The sequence below is a fragment of the Crinia signifera genome, chromosome 1 (assembly GCF_055691185.1).
Source record: "Crinia signifera chromosome 1, ASM5569118v1, whole genome shotgun sequence".
Classification (NCBI taxonomy): Eukaryota; Metazoa; Chordata; class Amphibia; order Anura; family Myobatrachidae; genus Crinia; species Crinia signifera.
In genome coordinates, this window is record NC_139217.1 from 350,841,705 (window position 1) to 350,847,623 (window position 5,919).

The following is a 5,919-nucleotide window of genomic DNA, read 5'->3' on the forward strand; positions in this document are numbered from 1 at the left end:
CCAAAACTTGGGCTCACAGGCTCTGTTTAAATAGACAGAAAACATACTGGCATTGTCAGATCCTTCCCATACATTTACGATTTGCATCTCAATGTGACATTTTACTTCCAGTGCATAACGAACCAAGATTACATACTACAAAGTCTAATTTCCTTAGACTATATGGCATGTATTCAATGCTCCTATGTCGCCGTAAAAAAACGGTGAGAGTGCATGTTTTTTGGAGAGTGGTGAACTTTTCTCTCCTATTTTGTGCTTCCCTCTATTCAGCTCTGTTGCTTCTCCAAAAATATTTTGCGAAGCTAACTCAGTTCACCCTGCACTTCTCACCATTTCTGTTCAATGGGGATTTTAGTGTCTCTCTCCAAAAGTGTATTCAATGCACAAATTGCGAGTCCTGCTGGTTTCTTTTTTTAGAGCAGTTCTCCATTTTTCCCTCGGCATCTTTTTTAGGTGAACTGTAGGGCTATCTTTGTTAAAGTTGTTATTTTTTTTGTTTTTTTATGGTTTATAAATTAAAAAAAATGTACTCTAATGTATTTATTGCAAGTGCCATAATGCTGTACTTCTATATTAATTTATTTGGAATTTAATAAGTTATTTTAATGGTATCCAATAAGAAATCAGTAATGCTCCTAGTTAGACCCCCCCCTAACATAAAACAGCATGCAGCAGGCAGGGAAGCTCAGGGAGACCCCACCTAACATAAAACCACAATTTAGGGGTGTATTAAAAAAAACTAAAACTAAACCAAAGCCCCCAAAAAGGCATTTAAAAACGCTAACAATTACAAAATAAATAAAATAAAAACCCAGGGCACTGAAAGGCCAAAGCACAACACAATAATAAGAATAAATGAGGACAAAATACACAGCACCAGTCTGCAGCCACAAACCCAATTAAAATTGTCACACAGCCATGTGTTGTAATAAAAACAATGCACAAAACACTAACCTTAAACCTGTTCAGAAGCCAAGATCCACAGATCCCCCGAACACGCTGCTCAAACACAAGTCAAGTCTGCACACCTCACGTGGAGAGCAGGAGAAACCTGATCTCTCCTGCTACAGCTCCCCCTATTCCCCTCGCATAATTAGGCAGAGTTCGCAAAAAGGGATGGTGAGCTGCAGAAGCGTTGAATAAGGAGACAGACAGAAAGGAGGAGATGATTAAAAGTGGTGAGTGCTTCAGCGAGGTCACGGTGACATGCAGGAGCGAACAGTGAGCCTGACTCGCAAAAAGCATTGAATACATATAACTTCCAGGAACGGGGGGGGGGGGGGGGAGATTATTTGATTTATCTCCTGGACATGATTACATAAAGAAACACAAATGTCTGCCCCGCGCGCCCCCCCCCCCCATGTCGACCTACCCCCAAAAGTCACTTTTCTTATAAGAAAAGTGACTTTTGGAAAATGGCTGCCCCCATACGAAAGACAGTTTTTTTAAACAGGTTTTCCTATGGGGCAGCCATTTTCTGAAAGACACTTTTTTTCATAAGTGCTTCCGACCATACTGAACTGCAGTGCCGGGATCCACAACGGAGGTACCGGCTGCACGGGGGGTAGGTCGACACGGGGGGGGGAGGGGTGTCGACACGTGCGCGGGGGGGGCGCGGGGCGGCTCCAGTGCTGTGAATATTTAATGAGCGCTCATTAAATATTCACTGCGCTGAATTTAGGACCCAGCTCATTGGCTGGGTCCTAAATACCGTTTCAGACACGATTTTGAGCCTAAAATACCAGTTCTGAAACTGGTAGGACCCTGCATTTTAACCGGTTAGAAAAAACGGTATTTTCTAACCGGTTAAGTGGTCCTGCACCTTTCAGACTGCACAGATTACCGTTTTAAAACGGTAAAAAAACGGCAATATACCGTTTACAAAGTGCGGTCTGAAAGGGGCATGAGTGACTGAGCCTCTGCAACTCCCTGAGTGTGCTGTGAGCCCTGCACTGTCTCCCTGTGCCTGCAATTCCACACTACTCATGAGCCCAGCCACTGACTAACTTTCTGGGCGAAATGTAATAGGGTGCGTTTTTTTAGACTAAAAAAAAATCGCACCAAATCGCACCTTTAAAAATCGCGTTTTTTGCCGCGAATTCGCATATGTAATGAGATGCGAATTAGCGGCAAAAAATGCGATTTGCCGCGATTTTTAGTCATGAAAATGTGCGCATTTTCAGTCATGAAAATGTGCGCATTTTCATAAATGCGATTTTGTGCTAAAAAAAAAAAGTAAAAAAAAAAATGGCGTGGGGTCCCCCCTCCTAAGCATAACCAGCCCCGGGCTCATTGAGCCGGACCTGGTTCCAAAAATACGGGGGAACAAAAAGCATAGGGGTCCCCCGTATTTCTGAAACCAGCCCCGGACTCTTGGACCGGTCCTGGTTCCAAAAATACGGGGGACAAAAAATCTGGGGGTCCCCCGTATTTTGAAACCAGCACCGGGCTCCAACAGCCCGCGGTGTCATGCCACAGCCGGGGGACACTTTTTATACAAGGTCCCCCGGCCAAAACATGAGCACCGTGGCTGGTCAGCCTTGGACGGGGTACCTGGAGGAGTGGGGACCCCCCCAATAAAGGGGTCCCCCCCCCCCAGGCTTCACCCGTCCAGGGCTGAAGCCCGGGGCTGTCACCGGCGTCCGTGGCCAGTGGACGCCGGCCTGATAGGGTTAAATCCATCATACATATCATTACATTGCTTTTTACCGGCGAACTACAAGTGCCAGCAGACCTCCCCCGCATGCTGGGACTTGGAGAACCACAAGTCCCAGCATGCAGGGCATTAATGGGCCCGCTGGGACTTGTAGTCCACCTGTAAAAAGAATGTTTATAAAAAACACACACACAGAGAAGTACAAGTTTAATACACACACACACCTCAATTTTACACCAGCGTTACTTACCATTCCTGGATCCAGCGCTGGTCTGGCTGCTTTACAGGCGGCTCCCCCCGCACTGACAGGCAGCGGGGAGAACCGCTTTCTCCGTTGCCTGTCACCGGCTTTCTCCGTAGCTTCTGTAGCTCTGTCCCAGTGCTACAGAGGCTGAGAGCGTGATTGGCTGAGCTACAGTATGCGTCTCCATGGAGACGCATAGCTCAGTCCTGATTGGCTGAGCTATGCGTCTCCATGGAGACGCATACTGTAGCTCAGCCAATCACGCTCTCAGCCTCTGTAGCACTGGGACAGAGCTACAGAAGCTACGGAGAAAGCCGGTGACAGGCAACGGAGAAAGCGGTTCTCCCCGCTGCCTGTCAGTGCGGGGGGAGCCGCCTGTAAAGCAGCCAGACCAGCGCTGGATCCAGGAATGGTAAGTAACGCTGGTGTAAAATTGAGGTGTGTGTGTGTATTAAACTTGTACTTCTCTGTGTGTGTGTTTTTTATAAACATTCTTTTTACAGGTGGACTACAAGTCCCAGCGGGCCCATTAATGCCCTGCATGCTGGGACTTGTGGTTCTCCAAGTCCCAGCATGCGGGGGAGGTCTGCTGGCACTTGTAGTTCGCCGGTAAAAAGCAATGTAATGATATGTATGATGGATTTAACCCTATCAGGCCGGCGTCCACTGGCCACGGACGCCGGTGACAGCCCCGGGCTTCAGCCCTGGACGGGTGAAGCCTGGGGGGGGGGGACCCCTTTATTGGGGGGGTCCCCACTCCTCCAGGTACCCCGTCCAAGGCTGACCAGCCACGGTGCTCATGTTTTGGCCGGGGGACCTTGTATAAAAAGTGTCCCCCGGCTGTGGCATGACACCGCGGGCTGTTGGAGCCCGGTGCTGGTTTCAAAATACGGGGGACCCCCAGATTTTTTGTCCCCCGTATTTTTGGAACCAGGACCGGTCCAAGAGTCCGGGGCTGGTTTCAGAAATACGGGGGACCCCTATGCTTTTTGTTCCCCCGTATTTTTGGAACCAGGTCCGGCTCAATGAGCCCGGGGCTGGTTATGCTTAGGAGGGGGGACCCCACGCCGTTTTTTTTTTTTATAAAAACACTTTTACACATTTTTATTAACAGAACCATGCACAGATCTCAATGATCTGTGCATGGTTCTGTCAAATTCGCCTGTCAGAACCTGGTCTATTTTTTTTTCGATTTTTGGTAACATTGACCAAAAATCGCACCCTATTACATTTGCGAGTTGTATACTTTATAATGGGAAAACATCTGGATGCGAATTGAAATGTGACTAAAAATCGCACTTCTAAAAGTGCGATTTCGCGGTAAAAAGTGCGATTTTTTACCGCGATTTTCAACCTATTAAATGTGCGATTTTCGGAAAATGTGCGATTTCGGCCGTTTTTGACCAAAAATCGCACATGTCTAAAAAATCGCACTCTATTACATTTCGCCCTCTGTCTGCCGGCACACAGCACACACTGAGGGACAGAGACTCTGCAAGTCCCTGAGTGTGCTGTGAGCCCTGCACTGTCTCCCTGTGCCTGTAATTCCATATGAGTCGTGACTCGAGAGCCCACTGTCTCAACACACTTTACTGAGCTGAGTCGTGCGGCTCAACTCATTCCAATGAATCGTACTGCCCATCTCTAATCGTGGCTAGGTCCACTTCAGTTTCTGGCGCACACATCATGTGATCAGACCATGTGACTGTTCTACTCTTACAGTCCTCCAGGCGGTAGCCGCGGATGATGAATGCCATGGTGGCATGGCAGGTGTTATGGAGTATTGTGTTATATTATTAGCCCAATCTGCTGTACATTCCTAATATTCGTTTGCAGATATATCTGTTAATACCAAATTATGGCGTATGGTTACCCTTTGTGTGCATGTTACCATAATGTTCATGTCCAGGTGTTTTAAGTTCACATATATAAAAAAACGTAATAAAAATTACTTAATTAAAAAAAAAAAAAAAATGTGTCAGTCAGTAATGAGTGCACCTGTGTACCTGAGAGGTGAGCTGGAAAACGTGAACTGTTGGTAGCTCTCGAGGACTGTAGTTGGTTACCCCTGACATAGGCAGTGGCCCTTGTGTTGCCCCCATATGTAGGTCTGCATCCATCCGTCTGCTTGTCCTGAAGAAATCCAAGGGGTACATGTGGAAGGAAATTATACTTACAAGGCTCCTCCGATGTAGATCCGTCCACTTTGTTCCAAGTAGCATCCAGGTAAGCAGAAATAATAAGCCAGACCGGGATGCGGTCATTTGGTCTACTGCATTATGGTCGACAGTCATTAGGTCGAATCCATTAGGTCGACATGCTAAAAGGTCGACATGACTCTAGGTCGACATGGGAAAAGGTCGACATGATTCTAGTTCGAAAGGTCATTAGTTCGACAGGTCATTAGTTCGACAAGGTCATTAGTTCGACATTGTTTATGTCGACATTCACAAGGTCGACATGGAGTTTTTCACTGTTTTTTTGAGCCAACATGTGCCGACAGGCGGTATTTCATGCCCTACCATCCACTAGGGCGTGGTGGGAGAATAAAATAGTGTGCCGAGCGTAGCGAGGCACCGTGCCCGACGCATCGCGAGCGCAGCGAGCGATGCGAGGGGATGCAGTGCACTTTAAACTGTGTCCATGTCGACTGTGTTGACATTCAGGTAAAAAACAGTGAAAAACCCCATGTCGACCTTGTGAATGTCGACATAGACAATGTCGAACTAATGACCTTGTCGAACTAATGACCTTTCGACCTAGAATCATGTCGACCTTTTCCCATGTCGACCTAGAGTCATGTCGACCTTTTAGCATGTCGACCTAATGGATTCGACCTAATGACTTTCGACCATAATGCAATAGACCAAATGATCCCAACCCGCCAGACCGTACTGTCAGGAGATGCTGCACGATGAGTTTGATTACATTGTGGGGCTCCTCCTCCTGAATACCGCTATTGTCCGCCTAGCATTACACCCCAGCATCTGCACCCCCCTCCCCTGCATTACACCCCAGC